The sequence below is a fragment of the Triticum dicoccoides genome, chromosome 2A, assembly GCF_002162155.2.
Source record: "Triticum dicoccoides isolate Atlit2015 ecotype Zavitan chromosome 2A, WEW_v2.0, whole genome shotgun sequence".
In the NCBI taxonomy this organism is placed as follows: Eukaryota; Viridiplantae; Streptophyta; class Magnoliopsida; order Poales; family Poaceae; genus Triticum; species Triticum dicoccoides.
Window position 1 is genome coordinate 377,077,231 of NC_041382.1, and position 24,717 is coordinate 377,101,947.

The following is a 24,717-nucleotide window of genomic DNA, read 5'->3' on the forward strand; positions in this document are numbered from 1 at the left end:
GCTACTTAGGGACGGTGACCTTCAACTCCGACTCACATAACCCCCATAACCTCCACTTACACATTGCCTACTCGCATAACCCATCATTGAATATCCGCAATCCCATTGAGCTTCCGCAAAACCACCACCGCATTCCGCTACCACCATTTGACATTTGTCATTTGAGATTTTGAGTTCGCGGTTTTTTTCCATTTCCTAAGGTGTTTCAGCTACTTAGGGACAAGTCTCCATCATCTTGGTATCTCCATCAAGATCACCGCCACTCATCATCACCAAGGACGGTAACGTCCATATCATCTTGGTATCGTGGTATCCCTCCATTATATATTCCCTTTCTATTGCATTGATAACCCCTAGCCTATTTTGCATTACTTGCCTATCGAGACTAGCCATTTGAGTATTGCCAGCAACGTTACTTGTGCACATTAGTGATCTACACCTTCCATTGCATACATACCATATCATATTGGTATCATATCATCCCTTGTGCCACAAGTTTGTTCCCGCATATACACAATTGTTATCTTGGTTTGCGCATTGTGCAAAAGTGGCCATACAAAAAAAGAATACGCTTTTAAGCAAAAGAGAAAGAGCAAAGATGCTTGTAAGCATGTGCCATAGCATCATACCATATTGCACATAAGATTGTTATATCCGATCATCTTGGATCATCTTGAAAGAAACACCGGGAACCATACATACATAGCATACTTGGGATAGAAAGTTGATACATCTTTGCATCTTATAGGTTGTGCACAAGTGTCGTATCCGCCTACTGAGCAATCGTGCTAGCGTCTCTCTTGAGTTGTGCAACACGAGCGTTTTCCATGGATTCCACATTTTGAGCTCATTCCTTGGTTGCACGACCCCATTTATCTATCTGTGTGTGCGTTTCCGTGTGCCATTCATTGCTATTGGTCTACGTGTTTCACTTGCAAATATGTGAATCTCTTTCAACATTATTGACTCTTGCTAACATTTTGCAACAAATTTTTTGTGCCACTATCCTCACCGAGCTCCACCGTAAGCCTTATTTGTGTAGGTGTGAGAAACCGACAAGAATTGGTACCAATTATGCTATTTCCTTGTTACATCATCGAGTGATCATTGATCCATCTTCAACTTTGGTCAAGTTACATTTGGTATAGTTCTTCTCCTTTCCCCACTCATATTTGCTCGAGTATTGTGATGGATAGGCAAGGCATTTCATCTCCGGTCTTCCACAACAATGACGGCGTGAACAACTACATCACCAAAGCGTCAATCTTCGATCTACAACGACAAATGCAAGGCACACAATCAAGATTGCGAGAGCGCATTGAGAACCTCTCCATCAACATTCATCACACTGAAGCAAGGAAATGGGACTACATCGACAGCAAGCTTTCCGCACAAAAGGAGGAGCAAGATGCAAGGATGGAGGAGATTCAGAGCTTGTTGATCAACCGTTCTTCCCCTTCATCATCCTCAAGGCGGCGACGTTCAAGTCACAAGTCTTCGGAGCACAAAAATGATGCAAGCGCAAGTTGTCCACGTCCACATCTCCATGGTGACCAACATCACGTTCGTGATCCACATCTTCATGAAGGGCAAGTAACCTCCAAGCATCATGTGCACGATGACGACGAACGGCATCAAGCTCAAGCACAACAACGACACCAACATCATGAAGATGCTCGCCAAGCGCAAATGCACAAGTCCCTACAAGCCCTACTTCACGCCAAGGCCAACCTTCATGAGCATAAGAGAAGACCACGAGACAACCACAACCAAGACGGCGCTACGTCTACAACAACCACTTCGGCATCTTCGCCAAGTGCTATCAAGGCATCTTCGCCTTTGGACGTATGGCATCTTCACCTACTTCCCAGGAGTTCGCCTACATCGACATCTTCAACTACAAGGCGACCACCTACGAGCGAGGGCGACACTTCCATCTTTGGAAGCCCCCCAAGTAAGATGGCCGAGCATGGGACATTCCCTTCGGTCATGGAGATGAGCTACAAGGTGCCACATCATATGGGCCTCCAACAACAAGACAACGACAAGAAGGTTGAGCAAGGGCCTTCCCCTTCGACCACGACGACGAGCATGAACCTCTTCAACAACATGAAGACGACGCCCATATTGGACTCATACTCCGAGTCAAGCTACGAGACCGCACATGAAACCTTATCTTTGGTCTTAGAGGAGAGTGATGATGTGCCATCTTTGGCCTTCATCCATGGCTACGACAACGACATGATTGAGCATGGAGAGATTTGCACCAACATCTCTCTGACACCCACATATCATGAGATGACCCAATTGCCATGTGAGGAGAGCCACCACCCCATGAGTGATATGAGTGACTCCACCATATATGACATTGAGTGCATTTCCTATGAGAGGATGAGTGTGACCATCACTAGCCCCACACTTGAGAGCATGCCACACATCTGATGTGAGGCTGAGATCCATTCGAGTGACTCCACCAACCATATGAGTGAGAGCCTCCAAGAGGGAGTGAGTGAGCCACAACACTTAGTGAGTGAGGTAGTTGAGACGACATGTGAGGCCACTATGATTTCTAACGACTTAACCTCTACACCAAGTGTGTTTTCTTCTTTGGTGCTAGGTCTCCTACATGACGACATGCCTACCCTCGACGAGTCCATACCTCCAACGACGACGATGGCCATGATGGATGATGATGCACCCCCACATGGTTCCATCAAGATGAAGATGAACACGACTTGGTCTTCGACACCTCACCTACAAAACATGAGCGATGCTCCAAAGGTAACATAGGTGATGGTGCTTCTCTTGTCCCGCTAGTGGACTATTTTACCAATGATTGCTTGCATGATGTTGAAACACCTATTCCCATGCTTCATGCTAGTGCGACTTCCTCATGTCATGACTTACCTATTTATGATGAATATGATGACGAGCATGTCGAGTTGCCTAGTTGTAATTTTATGCTCCATAGGATATCATGTGAAAATTCTATTGGTCACTTCATGCATTGAACTTGTTACCTTTGACAATCCATTGAACTTGTCATATGCTATGAGTGAGATCTCCCATAATGCATCATTTCAATCTCAACATAGTAGCTATGCGTGCCCCATTAAAATAAATCCCATTTGCACTTATGGCATAGATGACGAGATGATGATCATTGGCTTTTGTTTTTCATGTGATGATATTGCCATGCTTCCTTTACATGCTTTGCGCAATTCATATACTATGCCATGCCATGATCACATTGTTCCAAATATGCATTGTTTTGGATATTGTCAATATTCTGCACGTGATGTTTCTACAAATGCTCATGACGAGACCCCCATAGTTTCCTCTTACATATTAGGAAATTTTGATACACCCTATCCTTTGTATGCTTCCCATAATTGCTTGCACCATATGCATTCCATGAATAACAATGCTCTACATATTCCGTTACACAATTTGAGTCTCCATTATGCTATACATAACAACAAACCTATCATGATGGATGACATGTTTCTATATCACGCATCTCATTTATTTGAGAATTGGATATTTTGTGCTAACCAACACAAACACGTGCGCATCATGATGGATGATGTGTACCTATACCATGCACACACAATTTTCCCTTTGTCTTTGTTTTGTGTAGGTACTCACGTATGTCGGATTTCGGGTTCCGGCAGACCCTTGAGGTTCGAACACTGGGGTGCACGCGGAGCTTTCGTCTCCTACCTACCTGCACCCCTCCGCCTTGCTAGGATCTAAACTAAGGAAAGAACAACACAAGAGACACAGGGTTTATACTAGTTCGGGCCACCGTTGTGGTGTAATACCCTACTCCAGTGTATGGTGTGGTGGATTGCCTCTTGGGATGATGATGATGAACAATACAAGGAAGAACAGCCTCGCGAGGGTCTGTTCTTCGCTGGGGCGATGAACTGCTGGGAGGAGCTCAGTCGCCCTTCTCTCTCTCTCTCTCTCTCTATCTCTCTCTTTCTTTTTGCCCTCGGTCCTCTCTCTTCTGTCTAGCGGGTGGCCGGTCCTATTTATAGGGGCCCTGGTCCTCTTCCCAAATATCGAGCGGGAAGGGAGCCAACAATGGCGGGCTAATTTGAAGGGGGACAGCTAGTACTAGCTATCCTGACAAAAGTAGTCTTCGCCTGCGCAAAGCTCTGGTGATGACGCCGTCTTGGGCTCCACGGTGACCTCCATCTCGTAGTCCTCCTGGTCTTGGTCTCGTTGCACCGAAATGGCAACCTTTGCCTGATGCCTCGGTACTCCGCGGCTGCGCTTGCCCCCTTTGCACCAAAGAGGAAAGGAGGACACTGCGCGGGTTGGCACCCGCCTGGCGCTCTCGGTCGTCATGGCTTGCGTCACGGGCACCTTGTGAGGTACCCCGCCTTGATCTCTCCGCCTCCTCGTGAGCCAGCCTGACGAGGCCGTGCCTGAGGAAGCTCCGCGTCATCCGCCCCGCGAGGCTTGGCCCCTTGCGAGGGTCTTGGGTTTGTGTTGGTGAAGATGGGCCGCGCTGGGCCCCCTTTTGAACCACGCCGCAGGCCACAGGCAGGCAAGTATGGGGACCCCCGTTCCCAGAACACCGACAGTAGCCCCCGGGCCCAAGGCGCGCCCGGACTTGGCCGTGCAGGGAGGCGGAAGGGCAAGAGCGAAGCGCCGCGGGCCCTAACAGTCTGCGGCCTTGGGAGCAGCGTGGCGGTTGATTGGACGTGGGCGCCTCCACTTCCCCATGGCGCCTTGGCAACTGCACGGATTGGACAAGTCCGTACATGCAAAGTGGGTCATGATTACCTGCGATCGTGGAGGTAGGTGGTTGGCCTCCGCCGGCCATAAGTACAGAACATCGCGCGCCCTTCCAGTCCATCCCTCCTTGCTTCTCCTTCTTCCCGATCCTTGCTCCGTCTTGCTGCGATGGCTCCGATCCGCCGGTTCTCGACGGCAGAGAAGGGAAAGGCTCCCCGAGAGGAACCAGACCCACTCCCGCCGAAGAAACGGCTCGCCCCCCGGGGCTCGGACGAGGGGGCCCTTCAGGTGGTGTCGAGGCCTTTGTGCGAGCGGGCACCGCCGGGGTTCCCGCTTCCATTGTACACCCACGTTGAGGACCCTGAAGGAGCTGATGCTGACCGCCACGGACGGCGCCGCCGTTGGCGCCGGCGGGTCACGAAGGTGTGGGTCGTCCCCCCCGGGGTCCACACCGAGGGCTCCTCCCGAGAGTTCGTGCTTCACGTTGCCATTCCTCTTCAGTCTTGGATCCGCCTTCCTCCCTTCTTCGCCTCGATCATCCCGCAGGGGGAGCCCCTGGAGCTCTGGCTGCAGCACGCCGGCTGCAGCACCCTCGCGACCGAGGTAGAGGTCGCGGTCGTTGCCCCAGGCGAGGTCTACATGACTCGGGGCTGGAGAGAGATCGCCCGAGTTTGCATGGTAAGGGGCGTCTTCGCGGTCCACTTGGATTACGACGGTGCTTCGGTGATGCTCTTCAAGGTCTTTGATGCGAGCGGGTGCCGGCTGGAGTGCTGCCCCGGGGAAGGTGGCCAGGACCCTGCCGCGACGATGACTGGGCCCGCCAACCGCTCCCTTGGCGGCTCCTCAGGTGGTGGAGGCGTCGGAGGTTCCAGCGACTCCGGCGAGCTCTTCGCGACTCCGGAGACGAGCGATGATAGCTACGAGCCCCCGAGCCGGCACCGCTCCTGGAGCAGGGCGGGCTCATCAGGCCGCCGCCGACCCTGATCTGGATGGGGTTGGCGTCGGTGCTTGACGGCCCACTGTTGATGATGGCGTCTTTTGCTGGGACGTGCATAGTTTGTGTCCCTTTAGGATCTGTTCCCTGTGAGGAATCAAAAACGCGTCTCGTGGGGGCTTGTAAGGTGCCTGTGATCCTGTTTTGTTAATATAACCCCTGTCGTAGAATTGTGCGAGTTGCTCATTCCGTCTTAGCTCAGTCCTCCCTTTCGAACCTCACGAGGGCTTGGTGCTCTGCGCCGACAGGTCCCAGTCCCAAGGCGGCTTCAGCCGTCGCTGGTATGCCAGGTCGCGATGCCGTGGTCAAGGCCAGGAGGTGAGCGACCCGGAGTCCGGTAAGAGCCCCTGAGTCGCGATGCTCAGGAGGTCCCCTTTGGCGCCCAAGCAGCCGTCGTTTGGTGAGAAAGGAGAGTGGCGTCGCTAACACGGGATGACATTAGGTGCAGGGATGGTGCCACGGTAGCTGGCACTTCCGGGTGATGACTTATCTCGAGGATCAGGGGCCGCTCTCTGGTGTGTCGCCGGGTCCGTGCTTCAGCAGGCGCGAGGTTGCTCGGCGAGGTCCTCGCGTGTCTCTCCCCTCTCGCCTTTGTTCCCCTTTCTGCTCTACGTCCTCGGGTCCCGTCCCTCGAGCGGGTCTCAACCGTCGCTGGTATGCCAGGTCGCGATGCCGTGGTCAAGGCCAGAGGGTGAGGGCTGGAGAGCCGGTAGGAGCCCTGAGTCGCGATGCTCAGGCACCCCCCCTTTAACATGCAAGCGGTTCGCGCGGACGAGGGCGAAAGAGACACCGCAAGGGCCTTGCCTGACGCAGCTCCTTCAGGAGGTCCTGCAGGCCCACCATAGAAAAAACAAGGGGTTGCCATGACAATTGACAGTCAGCCGTTGGTTGCTTCCAAGGGGTAGTGAGGCACTGAAGGCTTGACGAGGTGACGCTGTGCAGGGCTGCCGTGGCCAGAGCTCAGCCATCCAGGTTTTTCGGCGTTGCAGGGACGGACCCATGCGCAAGCGTCGTGCCGTTTGGGAGCAGCTCCGTTAGTTGGCGTCAGCTGAGCAGGCAACTAGGTAAAACACATTAGCCGCGAAGGAGTGGATTCGTTCAAATAGATGCTGGGAATGCGGACATCACTGGGTCAGGCCCGAGCGACTTGGGGATCATGCAGCCTGAGGGGCACCCCCAACAAGGTAAGCTAACAACATGGAATAAAAAAGGGATACACGCCGCAGGGACGGACCCACGCGGCCTGGGAATAATGCAGCCCTGGGGGGGGCGCTCCCAGCTGGAAGTAAAACTAGAAAGGTGTTACCCGATGATGTTGAGGACGAAGGAGCGTTGATGTAGCAGGCTCGGTGGGCTGCGGGAGCCGATCCTCACGAGCCCCCAGGCCCAGGGGCCTCGGGAGGCTACGGAGGCGCTGGCGGCTCCTCGCGGGCCATCTCCATCCCTGCCAGGGCAGCGGAACGCCTGGCCTCTCGTGCCTCCGTGATGCCCCTCATGAGGCGCTGGTACGCGTCAGCCGCGCTCGGCAGGCCGTAAGGCATGCGAACGTAGCTGTGGGGTGGGCCTCCGCAGCGCCCCACTCGCGAGGGCCAGAGGCGCTCCAGAGAGGCGACTCGGTTGAGCCCTGGTATGTCGATGCAGACGCGCAGCCCACCATCCTCGCCTGGATGGGGAGCCACTGCTGGTAGGCGGCGGCCGCCTTTCATGACTCTTGACTCCTGTAGCTCCTGAATGACCTTGCTGATGAACTCCTGAGGGTCTGGATCTCCTTGCCTTGCTCCTTCTTGAGGGAGACGTGCTTCGAAACACGCCTCCATGTGGTGCCCAAGCGCCTCCCTCGTGACCCTAGCTAGGTCGGTGGCCCTCCAGGGGAGAGCCTCCGAGCCCTGCCTGAGGAGGGCGCTGGGCGCGCTTTCCTATGTGATGGAAGGAGGTTCCCCTGGGTAGGCGCGGGCCCAGAGGGGCCTGCCTCCTGAGTGGTCGGGCCAGACAATGTCTTCTTCTTCTTAGGGGCGGTCTCGGGAGGCCTCCTGCTTCCACGATCCGGGTCTTCCAGTGACGCGGCCTGAAAGGCTCGTTCCAGGGAACACACCGCGTCCTCTCTTCACAGGGTACCGTGATGACTCCGCCACTTCCTGGCATCTTGAGGGCGTTGTAGCCGTGGTGAGTTACGGCCATGAACTTGGCCAGCGCTGGGTACCCAAGGATGGCGTTGTACGGCAGGCGAATGTGAGCGACGTCGAAGTCGATGAGCTCGGTGTGGTAGTTGTCGCGTGCCCCAAAGGTGACAGGGAGGCGGACCTGCCCAATCGGGACCGTGGAGCCGTCGGTGATACCGGAGAAAGGCTTGGTTGGCTGAAGCTAGCTGTAGGGCACTTGGAGGTTGTTGAATGTTTCCACGGACAGGACATTGAGCCCTGCCCCGCCATCGATGAGGGTCTTGGTGACCACCACGTTGCTGATGATTGGGGAACAAAGCATCGGGAGGACTCCGGCTGTAGCTGCACACTTGAGCTGATCTGCCGAGCTGAACGTGATGGCGCACGCCGACCACCTGAGAGGGCGCGTGGCTTCGAGCCTGGGGAGGACTGCGTTCACTTCGCGGGCGAACTGCTTGAAGATGCGCTGAGAGGCTGGGGCTTGTGCCCCGCCCAAGATGCAGGCGATCGCGCGCTGCTCCTGGAAGCCCCCTCGTCCTGGTGGCGGTCTTCGTTTCTTCTTGGGTGCGGCGGCAGTGGTGGGAGTCCTGCGTTGCCTTGCGAGCGATCCTCGCGAGGTTGATCCCTCCAGTCCCCCTCGCGAGGCTGATCCCTCCAGCCTCCCTCGCGAGGCGGGTCTTGCCAGCGATCCTCGCGAGGTTGGTCGCGCCACCCTTGGCGTGGGCCACGGTCTTCCCAGCGTCCCGCGTTCCTTCCTCCTACTCGGCCGTAGCCCCGGTCACTGCGGTTAGGGCGACGGCCGATCCTTCCTTCTCGCACGGCTTGGAGCTCTTGACATTCGTTGGTGTTGTGGGTGTGGAGGTCGTGGTACACATAGTATCGGCCGCCCTTGGAAGGTTCGGGCTGATCTCTGCCTCGCTTGGTGTCTGGTTCTGCCGCGAGCACGGTAGCCCCCTTGCGCTTCACATCCTTGGTCTTGGGCTTCTTCTCTTCTGGGTCTGCGGCAGGCAGCTCGAGGAGGGAGAGACGCCCTTCCTCGGCCCTGGCGCACTTGGTTGCCAGGTTGAACAGCTCCAAGGAGGTGCACAAGTCTTCATGCATCGCCAGCTCCTCCTTCATCTTGACGTCGCGCACGCCGTCGGAGAAGGCCGAGATGATGGCCTCCTCGGTCACCTTGGGAATCTTGAGGCGCGCATTGTTGAAGCGTTGGATGTACTTCTGCAGGGTCTCCTCGGGCTGTTGCTTGATGCGGCGCATGTCGCTTACGGCGGGTGGCCGGTCGTGAGTGCCTTGGAAGTTGGCGATGAAGCGGGTGCGCATCTCGTCCCAGGAGGAGATTGTGCCTGGAGCCAGGTTCAGGAGCCAGGTGTGGGCCCCGTCCTTGAGTGCCATGGGGAACCAGTTCGCCATGACCTTCTCGTCTCCGTTGGCAGCTTCGATGCCCAGCTCGTAGAGCTGGAGGAACTCCGCAGGGTCAGCCGTGCCGTCGTAGCGAGGAGGCAAGTCTGGCTTGAACTTGCCGGGCCACGCGACGCTGCTTAGCTCGGCGGTGAAGGTGCAGCAGCCTGCTATGGCCACGGGAGGCCTTGGATGACGGGGAGCTTGGTCTTGCATGTCCCCACGTGCTGCAGCTGGGTGCAGCGCGGGGTCTTGATGCGCGGGAGCAGGAGCATGGTCGCGACGTGCTGGAGCAGGGAGCGCCCGAGCAGCTTCTTGCGGGCAAGGGACTTCTTGACAGCTCTGCTCTTGCTGCGCTGGCGCCTGCCGGAGCGGGTTCCTCCCAGGGGCCACGCGCCTTGGATCCATGGCGCCTTCCTGAGGAGGAGGCGGTCGGGGCGCCGCTGGAACTTCATTGCCCGCGCGGGGCGGGGTGCGGTGCAGCGGAACGGACGACGCAGGAGAGCCCCCTGCGGCGCGGACGAACTCGGCGACGCGGTCGAGCCATTCTTCATAGACGTCGTCGACGGGGCGGTAGCGTAGGAGCTCGTTCGCCGCGATGAGTGCAGCTCGAGCCTCCATGGGCGTGCGGAGCGCGCGGGATGAAGAACCAGCTGGGGTGAGCGAGGGAGTTGCGGTGCGGCCGTCTTGCCACACGGACGGATGCTGGGACGATGCTTGCCGCTCGTCCCCCGCCGGGCCGGTGGCGGCGTTGACGGGGAACAGCGAGGGCGCCCGCCGACAGGGGCCGTCTGGGCAACGCGGGAAGCAAGCGCGGCCCGGCGCTCGGCGCGGGCCCGACGAGCATCAGACATGGGCGTGATGGTCGGAGGAGAACGGGGTGGTGGAAGACGAATCCCAGCGCACCCCTACCTGGCGTGCCAAATGTCGGATTTCGGGTTCCAGCAGACCCTTGAGGTTCGAACACTGGGGTGCGCGCGGAGCTTTCGTCTCCTACCTACCTGCACTCCTCCGCCTTGCTAGGATCTAAACTAAGGAAAGAACAACACAAGAGACACATGGTTTATACTGGTTCGGGCCACCGTTGTGGTGTAATACCCTACTCCAGTGTGTGGTGTGGTGGATTGCCTCTTGGGCTGATGATGATGAACAATACAAGGAAGAACAGCCTCGCGAGGGTCTGTTCTTCGCTGGGGCGATGAACTGCTGGGAGGAGCTCAGTCGCCATTCTCTCTTCTGTCTAGCGGGTGGCCGGTCCTATTTATAGGGGCCCTGGTCCTCTTCCCAAATATCGAGCAGGAAGGGAGCCAACAATGGCGGGCTAATTTGAAGGGGGACAGCTAGTACTAGCTATCCTGACAAAAGTAGTCTTCGCCTGCGCATAGCTCTGGTGATGACGCCGTCTTGGGCTCCACGGTGACCTCCGTCTCGTAGTCCTCCTGGTCTTGGTCTCGTTGCACCGAAATGGCAACCTTTGCCTGATTCCTCGGTACTCCGCGGCTGCGCTTGCCCCCTTTGAACCAAAGAGGAAAGGAGGACACTGCGCGGGCTGGCACCCGCCTGGCGCCCTCAGTCGTCATGGCTTGCGTCACGGGCACCTCGTGAGGTACCCTGCCTTGATCTCTCCGCCTCCTCGTGATCCAGCCTGATGAGGCCGTGCCTGAGGAAGCTCCGCGTCGTCCGCCCCGCGAGGCTTGGCCCCTCGCGAGGGTCTTGGGTTTGTGTTGGTGAAGATGGGCCGCGCTGGGCCCCCTTTTGAGCCATGCCGCAGGCCGCAGGCATGCAAGTCTGGGAACCCCCGTTCCCAGGACGCCGACAACGTATACTCGTCAATCTCTCAATCCCAAGAGTTGACGAAACGAGCTCTTGAGAGCAAAGATGACTTGGGATCCTGTGGATTGTCCTTCCCACCATTCCCTTCGCGCAACGACTTCGCGCATTCCTTTTACTTGGCTCTCACACGGCTTTGGGCTATATATCACTTGTTACGTTATGCCCATTTCCTCGTGTTCACTTTGCATGCTATGCCTCTTTCTATGATTTTGCCATGCAATTGTGACCCTTGCTTGCATCTACCCATGATTCACCATTTTACTACTCATATGTGTATTTGCATGCTTGGTGGAGATCCTTGTTGCTATTGCCATGTTTACCATGTGCCTCATGCTATTGATGCTTGTTGTCTTGGGAGAGTCATGATGTCCCATTGCTATTTACATAGGACTTCTTGCCAACACCATGACCCTACTTTTCTCATATCTTGCTTCCATACTTGTGATATGTCATGTGCATTATGTATGCACACTATTTATACACATGACATGATTGCCATGATTACCTCTAGTACATTGCATCTTCGCACTACTAGCTTGCACCACTTGATCAATATGATTGCTTGCTTTGTCGCATCACCCATGTTCCATTCTTACTCGCTTTCTTGGGTTGATGACATATATGTTCATGCCTCTCACATGATCTATCTTGTTCATTGTCGCTTACCTCCAATTGTTGCATCTCTTGGAGACATGGACATATTACTTGTGATGCATTCTTGTTTGATTGAGCCTATTGTATTTGGTTGTTCTCGCATCATATGCCTCCATACTATGAAATGCTCCCTTGTTGTTTCTTATGATGAGCATGATGCGTACACTTGTTGGGTATTTTACCACACAAATGATAGGTTTTGCATTTCTGCTAACCTCATTTGTTTTTCCAAGTGTTTGTCATGTTCTTTCATTTTGAAGGATTCACAAGGCGATACCGTCATGAGACAATTTGGTCATGTGAAGGCATACATGATGTGCAACACCAACATTTGCGAGAATCTCCTAAAGGTGAACTCCTTCCCTTTGATCCATCCTCAATTACACATATTGGATGGGTCACTCTTTCATTGTTGTCTCCTTCTTGTTGTCTACATGATACATCTCGCGAACGGAGGAGAGACATGGGAGATTTGCTCTATGGACCTTCAAGTTGAGGAGCGCACAGACTTATTGGATGCACCTTCGAACCTCCACTCATGCCATGCCATCGAGCATTGGTACACCAACACCTCCATATTTGTTGATTGTGCTCACACATGTCATGCTCGATGGACATATAATACACATGACAAATTTGCATCTTATGCATGGATTGACTCACATTATGATTGCCTTGTTGCATCTTGTATCCCCATGTCATCCATGATATATGAGCTTGTGCATTTTCTTAGCAAATTTTCTGTGATCTACCTTGATGGCATATTCATACATCATGATCATATTGCCCATCATCAATTGCATGATCACATACTCATTTTGACCACCAATTACCATGTTCATGCTTTTGATAAACCATCCCATTATGACATCATTTTGCACTGTGGTTGCATTGATCATATTCACAATACATTTGTGTGCACAATGAATGCTTTTGCTCCCATGAATGCTTTGCATATCATTCTATATCATCTTCATAAGCTTCATGCGCTTTGTAACGAACAATCTTGCTGAACAGACTCATTCTTCTATGATGGACACTTTGTGTGCGCTAACCATTGCATTTCCAAGTGTACTTTGTGTTTGCTCATTTTGCATGTACCACATACCGGTGACACCTTGGAGTACATGGATTGCACCATGCCTTCAACTCCGTCCAACTACAAGTCCGTCCACGACAACCGTTTCCATGGTGATGAGGACCACGATCTGAGGTCGGATCTTTCCCAAGGGGGGGGGGAGATGATGCAGAGCATCCCACATTCATCCCCATGTACACTCTGACTACTCTCCAAGCCCCAAGAGGACATACGACGAGACCTCGAACATACGCCATCGGACACAAGGAACCAAGAGGAAGACCATGGACAAGACGGCGAGGACACCAAACGCGAGGAAGAAGAGAAGGAGCTGCCCGGAGGCTACAACCACCGGACGACCAGTCCTTACCGGACGTCCGACCCCCCTCCAACGACCGGACATCCGAACGTCTCTAGAAATCCAGAGCCTGAAGCCCGAGCCAAACGAGCGGACGTCCGACGCCACCAGACAAGCGGCCACTTCCGAAAATCCGGTGCTAGCTATCCCGAGCCAAAACACCAGACGTCCGACAAGTACCGGATGACCGGACCCTCGCAAGCCACCGTATGTCCAGTACCCGTCGGATGACTGGCGCCTGTCTGTGCGCACAGTATCGGGCCAAGGCCCATGTATCCCCCACTTACCCCTTAGTGGACCTAGACTATATATACTCCTCCACATCCTCCTAGTTAGGGTTAGCAAAGTAGTAGCTCATTTAGAGATAGAGCTTTGCTCATCCACATCGGATCTACTCCTTGAGAGAGACCGCGGCCCCTCTTCGGAGAAGATCCACATTGGATTCAAGACCTCCTCATGGAGAAGACCTCAAGACCTCCTTATGGAGAAGAACCGGTTACCCTATGTATCGTCCTTTGTTGGATTCGGATCATCTATCTCTTTGTGTTTCGAGGATCTAGCACATGTGCGATCGTTTGTGTTGGTTTGAGTGATTCTCTCATGTTTTCCCTCGTGTTTCCCCTCGTGTTCTTCGCGGGATCCACTCCTTTCGTGAATGATCGGCCCCTAGGATTGCCACCCTACATCACAATGACTTATTGGAAATAATACATACTGATGTATGCGGTCCAATGAGTGTTGAGGCTCGCAACGGGTATCATTATTTTCTAAACTTCATAGATGATTTGAGCAGATATGGGTATATCTACTTAATGAAACACAGGTCTGAAATAGTTGAAAAGTTCAAAGAATTTCAGAGTGAAGTGGAGAATTATCGTAACAAGAAAATAAAGTTTGTACAATCTGATCGCGGAGGCGAATATTTGAGTTACGAGTTTGGACTTCATTTAAAACAATGTGGAATAGTTTCACAACTCACGCCACCTGGAACACCACAGCGTAATGGTGCGTCCGAACGTCGTAACCGTACTTTATTAGATATGGTGTGATCTATGATGTCTCTTACCGATTTACCACTATCATTTTGGGGTTATGCATTAGAGACAACTGCATTCATGTTAAGTAGGGCACCATCTAAATCCGTTGAGATGACACCATATGAACTATGGTTTGGCAAGAAACCAAAGCTGTCATTTCTTAAAGTTTGGGGTTGCGATGCTTATGTGAAAAAGCTTCAGCCTGATAAGCTCGAACCCATATCGAAGAAACGTGTCTTCATAGGATACCCAAAAGAAACTGTTGGGTACACCTTCTATCACAGATCCGAAGGCAAGATATTTGTTGCTAAGAATGCATCCTTTCTAGAGAAGGAGTTTCTCTCGAAAGAAGTTAGTGGGAGGAAAGTAGAACTTGATGAGGTAGTTGTACCCTCTCTCGAATTGGAAAGTAGTTCATCACAGAAATCAGTTCCAGTGATGCCTACACCAATTAGTGAGGAAGCTAATGATGATCATGAAACTTTAGATCAAGTTACTACCGAACCTCGTAGGTCAACCAGAGTACGTTCTGCACTAGAGTGGTATGGTAATCCCATTCTGGAAGTCATGCTACTAGTCCATGACGAACCAACGAACTACGAGGAAGCGATGATGAGCCCAGATTCCGCGAAATGGCTTGAGGCCATGAAATCTAAGATGGGATCCATGTATGAGAACAAAGTATGGACTTTGGCTGACTTGTCTGATGATCGGAAAGCCATAGAGAATAAATGGATCTTCAAGAAGAAGACTAACGCTGATGGTAATGTTACTGTCTACAAAGCTCGACTTATTGCAAAAGGTTTTCAACAAGTTCAAGGAGTTGACTACGATGAGACCTTCTCACCCGTAGTGATGCTTAAGTCTGTCCGAATCATGTTAGCAATTGCCGCATTTTATGATTATGAAATTTGGTAGATGGATGTCAAAACTGCATTCCTTAATGGATTTTTTAAAGAAGAGTTGTATATGATGCAACCAGAAGGTTTTGTTGATCCTAAAGGTGCTAACAAAGTGTGCAAGCTCCAGCGATCCATTTATGGGCTGGTGCAAGCCTCTTGGAGTTGGAATATACACTTTGATAGTATGATCAAAGCATATGGTTTTATACAGACTTTTGGAGAAGCCTATATTTACAAGAAAGTGAGTGGGAGCTCTGTAGCATTTCTAATATTATATGTGGATGACATATTGTTGATTGGAAATAACACAAAATTTCTGGATAGCATAAAAGGATAACAGAATAAGAATTTTTCAATGAAAGACCTCGGTGAAGCTGCTTATATATTGGGCATCAAGATCTATAGAGATCGATCAAGATGCTTAATTGGACTTTCACAAAGCACATACCTTGATGAAGTTTTGAAGAAGCTCAAAATGGATCAGTCAAAGAAAGGGTTCTTGCATGCTTTACAAGGTGTGAAATTGAGTCAGACTGAATGCCCGACCACTGCAGAAGATAGAGAGAAAATCAAAGTCATTCCCTATGCCTCAGCCATAGGTTCTATCATGTATGCAATGCTATGTACCAGACCAAATGTGTGCCTTGCTATGAGTTTGGCAAGGGGGTACAACAGTGATCCATGAGTAGATCAATGTACAACGGTCAAAATTATCCTTAGAGGACTAAGGAAATATTTCTCAGTTATGGAGGTGATAAAGAGTTCGTCATAAAGAGTTACGTCGATGCAAGCTTTTACATTGATCCAGATGACTCTGAGTCTCAATCTTGACACATATTGAAAGTGGGAGCAATTAGCTAGAGTAGCTCCATGGAGAGCATTGTAGACATAGAAATTTGCAAAATACATATGAATTTGAATGTGGCAGACCCGTTGACTAAACTTCTCTCACAAGCAAAACATGATCACACCTTAGTACTCTTTGGGTGTTAATCACATAGCAATGTGAACTAGATTATTAACTCTAGTAAACCATTTGGGTATTGTTCACATGGCGATGTGAACTATGGGTGCTAATCACATAAAGATGAACTATTGGTGTTAATCACATGGCGATGTGAACTAGATTATTGACTCTAGTGCAAGTGGGAGACTGAAGGAAATATGCCCTACATGCAATAATAAAGTTGTTATTTATATTTCCTTATATCATGATAAATGTTTATTATTCATGCTATAATTGTATTAACTAGAAACTTGATACATCTGTGGATACATAGACAAAACAAAGTGTCCCTAGTAAGCCTCTACTAAACTAGCTCGTTAATCAAAGATGGTTACATTTCCTAACCATAGACATGTGTTGTCATTTGATGAATGGGATCACATCAGTAGGAGAATGATGTGATGGACAAGACCCATCCGTTAGCATAGCATAATGATCGTTAAGTTTTATTGGTATTGCTTTCTTCATGACTTATACATATTCCTTTGACTATGAGATTATGCAACTCCCGAATACCGAAGGAATACATTGTGTGCTATCAAACGTCACCACGCAACTTGGTGATTATAAAGATGCTCTACAGGTATCTCCAAAGGTGTTTGCTGGGTTGGCATAGATCGAGCTTAGGATTTGTCAGTCCGAGTATCGGAGAGGTATCTCTAGGCCCTCTCGGTAATGCACATCATGATAAGACTTGCAAGCAATGTGACTAATGAGTTAGTTGCGGGATGATGCATTACGTAACGAGTAAAGAGACTTGCCGGTAATGAGATTGAACTAGGTATGAGGATACAAATGATCAAATCTCGGACAAGTAACATACCGATGACAAAGGGAATGACGTATGTTGTCATTGCGGTTTGACTGATAAAGATCTTTGTAGAATATTGTAACGCCCACGATGCGGCTATAGCTCCCACGTTTCGAGGCACCACTTCGAGGCATAACCACATGGTGGTTTAATTGCAAGAAGGGTCATCTTCACAACATCCCATGTAATGAACAAGAAAGGGATTAAAAGAGTTGGCTTACACTCGCCACGTCACACAATATTCAAATAAGTTCATACATCATCAGAGTACACTCATAGTCCGACTACAGACATCCAAATGAAAAGAAGATAACCCAACTGCTAGATCCCCGATCGTCCCAACTGGGGTCCACTACTGATCATCAGGAAACGACACGTAGTAACGACCAAGGTCCTCGTCGAACTCCCACTTGAGTCCGGTAGCATCACCTGCACTGGTATCATTGGCACCTGCAACTGTTTGGAAGTATCCGTGAGTCACGAGGACTCAACAATCTCACACCCGCGAGATCAAGACTATTTAAGCTTATGGGTAGGACATGGTTATGAGGTGGTGTTGCAGCAAGCACTAAGCAAATATGGTGGCTAACATACGCATACAAGAGTAAGATGAGAAACTACGCAACGATCAATAAGCTAGAAGTGATCCTGAACTACTTACGTTCAAACATAACCCCACCGTGTTCACTCCCCGAGCCTCATCAGAAAGAGACCATCACGGTTACACACACGGTTGGTGTCTTTTAGTTAAGTCAAGTGCCAAGTTCTCTACAACCGGATATTAGCAAATTCCCATCTGCCACATAACCGCGGGCACGACTCTCGAAAGTTTAATCCCTGCAGGGGTATCCCAACTTAGCCCATGACAAGCTCACAATCCGCAGAGACAATCCTCCATCGTGGGACCCTCCGATCAGACTCGGAATCCTGACGCACAAGATATTTCGACAATGGTAAAACTAGTCCAGCAAGACCTCCCGATGCACCGACCTAGCCTGATAGGAGTGGCGCAATCTTGTTCTCAGGGTACACCAGATGAGCTAAGCGTACATGTATCAACATAACCCAAGTTGCCAAGGGATGGTCCCGCACGGCGCTCTAGTTTGGACCAACACTCATGTGGAGCGGAGGCCCGCATGGGGGGGGGGGTGGGTGATTAAGTCCATGAGGTTCGGAAAGTCCCTATGCAAGTTTTAGTTGTTATTAGGCAAATGGTGAAACCAAGGTTGGGCCTTGCTGGAGGAGTTTCATTCAAAGTGAACTATCAAGAGGGGCCCATAAACCCTCATCGTGTTAGGGACGCAAAATCAAGGAACATAACACCGGTATGATGGAAACTAAGGCAGCAAGAGTGGAACAAAACACCAAGCAAAAGGCCTAGCCTTCCACCCTTTAGCAACTATATAGATGCATTAATTAAATAAGAGATACTGTGATATCCCAACATATCCATGTTCCAACATGGAACAACCTGCAAGGCACCTGCAACTAGCAACGCTACAAGAGGGGCTAAGCAAAAGCCGTAACTTAGCCAAACAATGGTTTGCTAGGAAGGTGGGTTAGAGGCTTGACATGGCAACATGGGAGGAATGATAAACAAGTGGTAGGTAGCGCGACATAACGATAGAATGAACAACTAGCAAGCAAAGATAGAAGTGATATCGGGGGTAATGATCATCTTGCCTACAAAATCCTCAGAGTTGTCGAAAGCTTGCTCCTCGTTAGCATACTCAACAGGTTCCTCATTCACATACTCGTCTCCCGGCTCTACCGAAAGCAAGAACACAAGCAACGGAACAACAATCAATCACGGTGCAATGCACAAGCAACATGATGCAAGACATGTCATGGTATGCAAGGTATGATGTGCAATGCATATGGATACTCCGGAAGGGAAAAGAAGAATAAGGCATCAACTTGGCAAACCAAGTATGCTGCTGGAAAGCTGGGGTGATTTTGCTCGAAATCGATATAAGGATCACCGGAAACGGATGCACGGTTTGCAAATGACAAGCAAAACAAGAATGACGCATATCTGCGATTAACAACATCATAACACTTAGAACGCAACAAGAAACTATGCTACAACACTCAAACATAGCAACAAAGCACATGGACATAAAGTAAAGGTGAAGCTCTACAAATCATGAACACTGAGATCCTGCTATAACTCACTAGAACAAGCTCAAGATGGCATGGAAAAAATGCAAATGATATCAGCTTCACACACTTTGTGAAAATACTAGACATGTCAAAACAACATCATATAGCAATGTTTAGAGCTATCAAACAACATGCTACAGGAACTTATCATTGCAAACAAAGGCATGGCATGCTAGTACTAAAAGCATAGAACAAAACTCTCTTACTGAACTTTAACAAAAGATGCATAGAAAATGATGTGGCACCCATGCAAACATGGCATGTTATATGAATAGTTTCAGACTTAGAAGAAAAACAGAGCATGGCAGGAACAGATTCATGATAGCAACTTTGCAAGCTCAATTCACTCACCACAAGGCATTTCATGGCTAAACAAGATAATAAACAGTAAGTAGACATATATAAGAAGCTAAACATGGCAAGAACAAGTTCATAGGATACATGTATCACTAGCAAAACACATGGCAAAACTGATCATCATGTTAACAAACTGCCAGGAACAATATTTAGAAAAAGTAGAGCAAGGAAATGACATTCTAGTTTACTCCATAGTTGCAACCAGAGGCATTAATGGATATAGCAATACCACATATCCAAAACATGCTCACTTATCTATCTCAAAATGCGCATGGATCTGATGGTAGCAACAAGTTTACATAGCATCAAAATGTAACAAGAGAAGACTTAGCAAAATCACTGTCTGAAAACAGCAACATCATGAGGCCTACTTTGCATGCTCGTTATAGTCACCACATAGCTCACAAAAATACAAGACTTGCACCTCTGTAAATATGGCATGACGGAGCTCATAAAACATGTAGACATCATGATCATAGGATGCACACACAAAATGCAAAGAAAAAGACAAATCAACAAGTTCTGTTAAATTCCAGCTGACAACATCATATAGCACTTTCACAATGAAGATTAGGGCATCAATATGGACAGTAACATGCACGCAAATGACACTAACATGAAGAGCATCATGAGTGGAACATTTTTATATATCATGCATGCAAAACGGAGCTACAGTCATGAAGATATGGCATGTCGAAGTAGGGCACAAAATGCTAGGAATTTCGGAAACTTGGGGAAAATTATACCTCCTCACGAGATCTAGGGTTCGGGCATGGAAGCCGAGGCGCGGCGAGCTCGTCGCCGACGAGGGAGAGGAGACACCGGGGTCGAAGTCCGGCGAGACGGGGCCGGCGGAGGCGAGGTCCGACGACCGGAGCTGGGGCGGCGGCGGGGTGCGACACGGGTGGCAGAGGCCGGGCGGCACGGGCGCGGGAGGTCAAAAGGCGGCGGCGGGCAGGCGGCGAGGCGGCAATGGGCGACGCGGCGACGGCGGAAGGGCGGAGCGGCGACGTTGGCCGATTTGGGCCGGGAGGGCCCCGCCTGGGCCCCGGCGGGTCGGTGGCGGTGTGGCGTGGTGGGAGTGGGCGAAGGACACGTGGCAAGGTGCGGTTGGAGGAGAGCATCGGCTGGACGCGTCCGGCAGGCGCGGACGCGTCCGGCGGCGCGGTGGAGGCGATAGACTAGGGTTTCATCCGCAAATTTGGAGGGGGAGAGGCATATTTATAGGTAGAGGGAGCTAGGAGTGTCCAAATGAGGTGCGGTTTTCGCCCACACGATCATGATCCAATGATGGAGAGCATGGAGGGGGTTTAGATGGGTTAGTGGTATGTTTTGGAGGGGTGTTGGGCTGCAACAAGATAGGGGCTTTTGCGGTTACTCGGTTAATCGTTGGGACATCAAACGACCTCCAAATGGAATGAAATTTGACAGGCGGCCTACCGGTGATGTACCAAGGCCACTCGACAAATCTCGACCCATTCCGAGAACGATTTTCTCTCACTCACGAAACGAGGTTTGAGGGGGTGCAATGGGTGCATGTGGGAGTGTCGGATCGTGAAACGGACGACGGGAAAAAATACTGGATGCCTGACACGAACATGAATGCAAATGAGATGCACATGATGACATGATATGAAATGCATGACGTGAACAAAATGCAAAACAAAGACAAAAGCCCAACAACGAAGGAAAAATCATATCACATAGCCAGAAATGGCAAGAGTTGGAGTTACAACAATGGAAAGTTACATCCGGGGCGTTACAACACTCTACCGATACAAGAGGATCTCGTCCCGAGATCTAGGACTGAAAGAACTTCAGATATTCAGAACAGAGGTGATCCTCACTGTCAGGACCCCGACTCGATGCCACATAGGTCTAGCATGTAACACCTCATATCACTTTGCGGCCTCACACGGTATTCCCACGGGTGTCGCCTTACCTTTGCCCGGGACCGTTTGCGCCTTTTGGCACACGTATATGATAGTGTCGCTAGTACCCATATGATAAGGAGCCCGGGCTGACATGGCTAGTCGTAAACCCAAAGTGGCACGGACTTACAGGGACAGGCATCCATGACCCAGCAACGAACGTGTCGGTCATCAGCAAGTGGGTCCGGGCTGTAGCACTGGGCTAGCAGGACTCCGGTAAACCGGGCTGTAGCGGGCTAACAGGACTCCGGTACTCAATGCGTGACATTTCCCCGAAGGGACAGACACAGGAACGAAGAAGGACACATGCCGGCCAGCCTAAGTGTTCCAGAGCAGTAGCAAGCTACCATGGCTCAGTGGTAACACTAGGAGACATTTCCCGGTAAGAGAGGCTACTAAGGATAAACAACTAGATAGTCAGATCCCACACATACCAAGCATTTCAATCATACACACAATATGCTCGATATGTGCAAATACAACAAGGCATCACAACATGACTCTACGACACAAGTACTTTATTTAAGGCTCAGAGAGCCATACATAACATACACATAGGTACGGGTCACACGACCCAGCATTCAAGTCATACAGTCATACAAACCAGCAGCGGAAGTAACTTGTCTGAGTACAGACAACTAGTAAAATAAAAGAGGCTTGGAAAGCCTAGCTATAATACGTGGTCCTTCACAAGCTCAGGATCACCACCTGGGCCTTAGCCTACTCATTGATGTCAACGTCTACGAAGAACCCATCAGAAGGGGTTGCAGCGTCTTCTGTAAAATGTAAATTATAGCAACATGAGTACAAAGGTACTCAGCAAGACTTACATCAGATCCTACATACATGCACATTATCAAGAAGGGTTGGTGGAGTTATTGCAGCAAGCCAGCTTTGACTCTTGGCTAGACTATCCTACGAGACTCCAACTTGAAATGGTTTTGCGTACACGAGTCCACTACTCACCACTTCAATACACTACCGAGGATCCACCTCCGTCTTCCTACGGAAGAGCCATCCTCGGCACTCACACTTATCTTGAGGCTTTTAGTAGTTTCCATTTACTTATCTATGAACTGTATAGGCAACCAAGTAGTCCTTTACCGCGGACGCGGCTATTCGAATAGATCATGATAACCCTGCAGGGGTGTACTTCTTCATACACGCTCTCACCACTTACCGTCGTTTACACGACATGTACTCGGCAACCTTCAAGCGGAAGCCCAACGTGGGTGTCGGCCACGACCTACCTAATCACCTAAGTCTCTAGTCCAGGTTTATCGCCTATTCGGGTTCCATCCATGAGGAGATCCGGCCGAGGTTTCGCTCACAGCCCCAAACGATGTGAACAGGGTTCCCGAGATACCTAACGGGTATTCGGTACACCGTGCCACGTACCTACCGCATCACAGCCCACCCCTACGGTCAGCGCTGTCCATGGCCTCCAGTAGGCTACAAACACTAGAAACTACTTGCAACTCCTGGACAGAGAACTAGGGTGAATAAGAAGTCAAGAGGGTCCATTGGTTTCGGGCCCAATGCATGGTAGTAGCTGAATCTTAAATCACACATACAGATCTCAGTGCTTAAGGTCGGCTTCAATGAAACAACCCACCATGTACTCCTACATGGCCTCTCATCGATACCTTTAGCAAATCATGTTCACCACACCACTTTCATTACCGACATAATCATTTCACTCTAGTCCATCACCCAGATGAACCAGACCTGACACGACTCTAAGCATAGCAGGCATAGCAAGGTAGGAACAACACATACATATGGCTCAAACAACTCCTACACATGCTAGTGGGTTTCATCTAGTTACTGTGGCAATGACAGGTCATGCAGAGGAAATGGGTTCAACTACCGTAACACACAGCAGTTTGAAACGCGTTGTCTTAATGCAGTAAAAGAGAGCAGGAGCGAGAACATGGGATTGTATCGATATGATCAAATGGTTGGTTGCTTGCCTGATGATTCGATGCACTGATACGGTTCTTCGTTAGGGTAATCACGGTACTCCTCGGAGGCAGATCCTGCCGCAAAGAACACCGATACACAACCATCACCAAACAATGTGCAACAATATGATGCATGCATGAAACATGGCAATATGAGTGTGTTGGGCTAATGCAACTAAGACCAGAAGGGTTTGAACCAATTTGAATCAAAGATTCAAATTTCAAACTCAAACATGGTCCTTTAAAGTGTTTTTCCTTGTTCTGCATTAAACATCAAGTTAACTTGTTTAGTCATGCATGAAAATAGTACAGATGGATAGATTGGATTTTTCTGATCATTTTTCATATATAATTTGTCTGATTTGGAGTTACAGAATAAAAGTTATGAATTTTTGAAGTTTAAACTATATTCTGGAATTTCCTATATTAGATTAAATCCAGAAAATCAATTACTGCGTCAGCCTGACGTCAGTGTGACATCAGCAGGTCAACAGGACACGACCGGGTCAAACCTGACAGTGGGTCCCGCGTGTCAGTGTGATTAATTAAACTAAAATTAATTTAAACTAATCCTAATTAGTTAACAGGGCTGGGCCCCACCTGTCATTGACTCAGGGGAGTCAACCAGGGCCCACCCGTGGTCAAACCCGGGTCGGCTGCACCGGCGTTTAGCCGCCGGCGAGCCCGACGCGGCGGCGGAAGTGGTTTTGGCCGTTTCGGCCACCAAATGGGTCGCGGAGACCACCGGAGTGGAGCTGAGGACGAGCCGCAGCTCTTGGTGGAGTCCGTTGGGGTCGGGGTGGCCGGAGTTGGCGCCGGTGACGACTTTGGCGGCCACCGGAGTTCGGCCGAAGTCGAACTTGTCGCTAGGGGGGTCGGTGAGGTGCGGGGAGTAGCTAGTTAGGTGCTACGTGACGCGGTGAGCATGATGGACACCGTGGAGTGGTCGGAGGGTGACCGGGAGCACGTCGGCGACGAGCTCCACGGTGGTGGGTGCGGTTGAGCTCCGGGAGGTCGCTACACGGCTCAGGAGCAAGAAAAGAAGAGAGGGGAAGATGGCTAAGCTCACGGGGAGTTCGACGAAGCCCTTGGTGTGGCCGGGGACGGACCGGAGCGACGACGGCGTTGAAGGGGATCTCCGGCGACGGCGGTTCGGGCGAGGTCGTTGCGGTGGACTCGGGCGTTGCGAGCGCTCGGGGCTCGGCTTGCTCGATGAAGTGGACAGCGGCGGAGCTCCTGGACACGACGAGAGGACGCACGGGCGGCGGGGAGCGCGGCTACGACGTAGGCACGGCGGCGGTAGCGTCGGCCATGGCTGGGGGG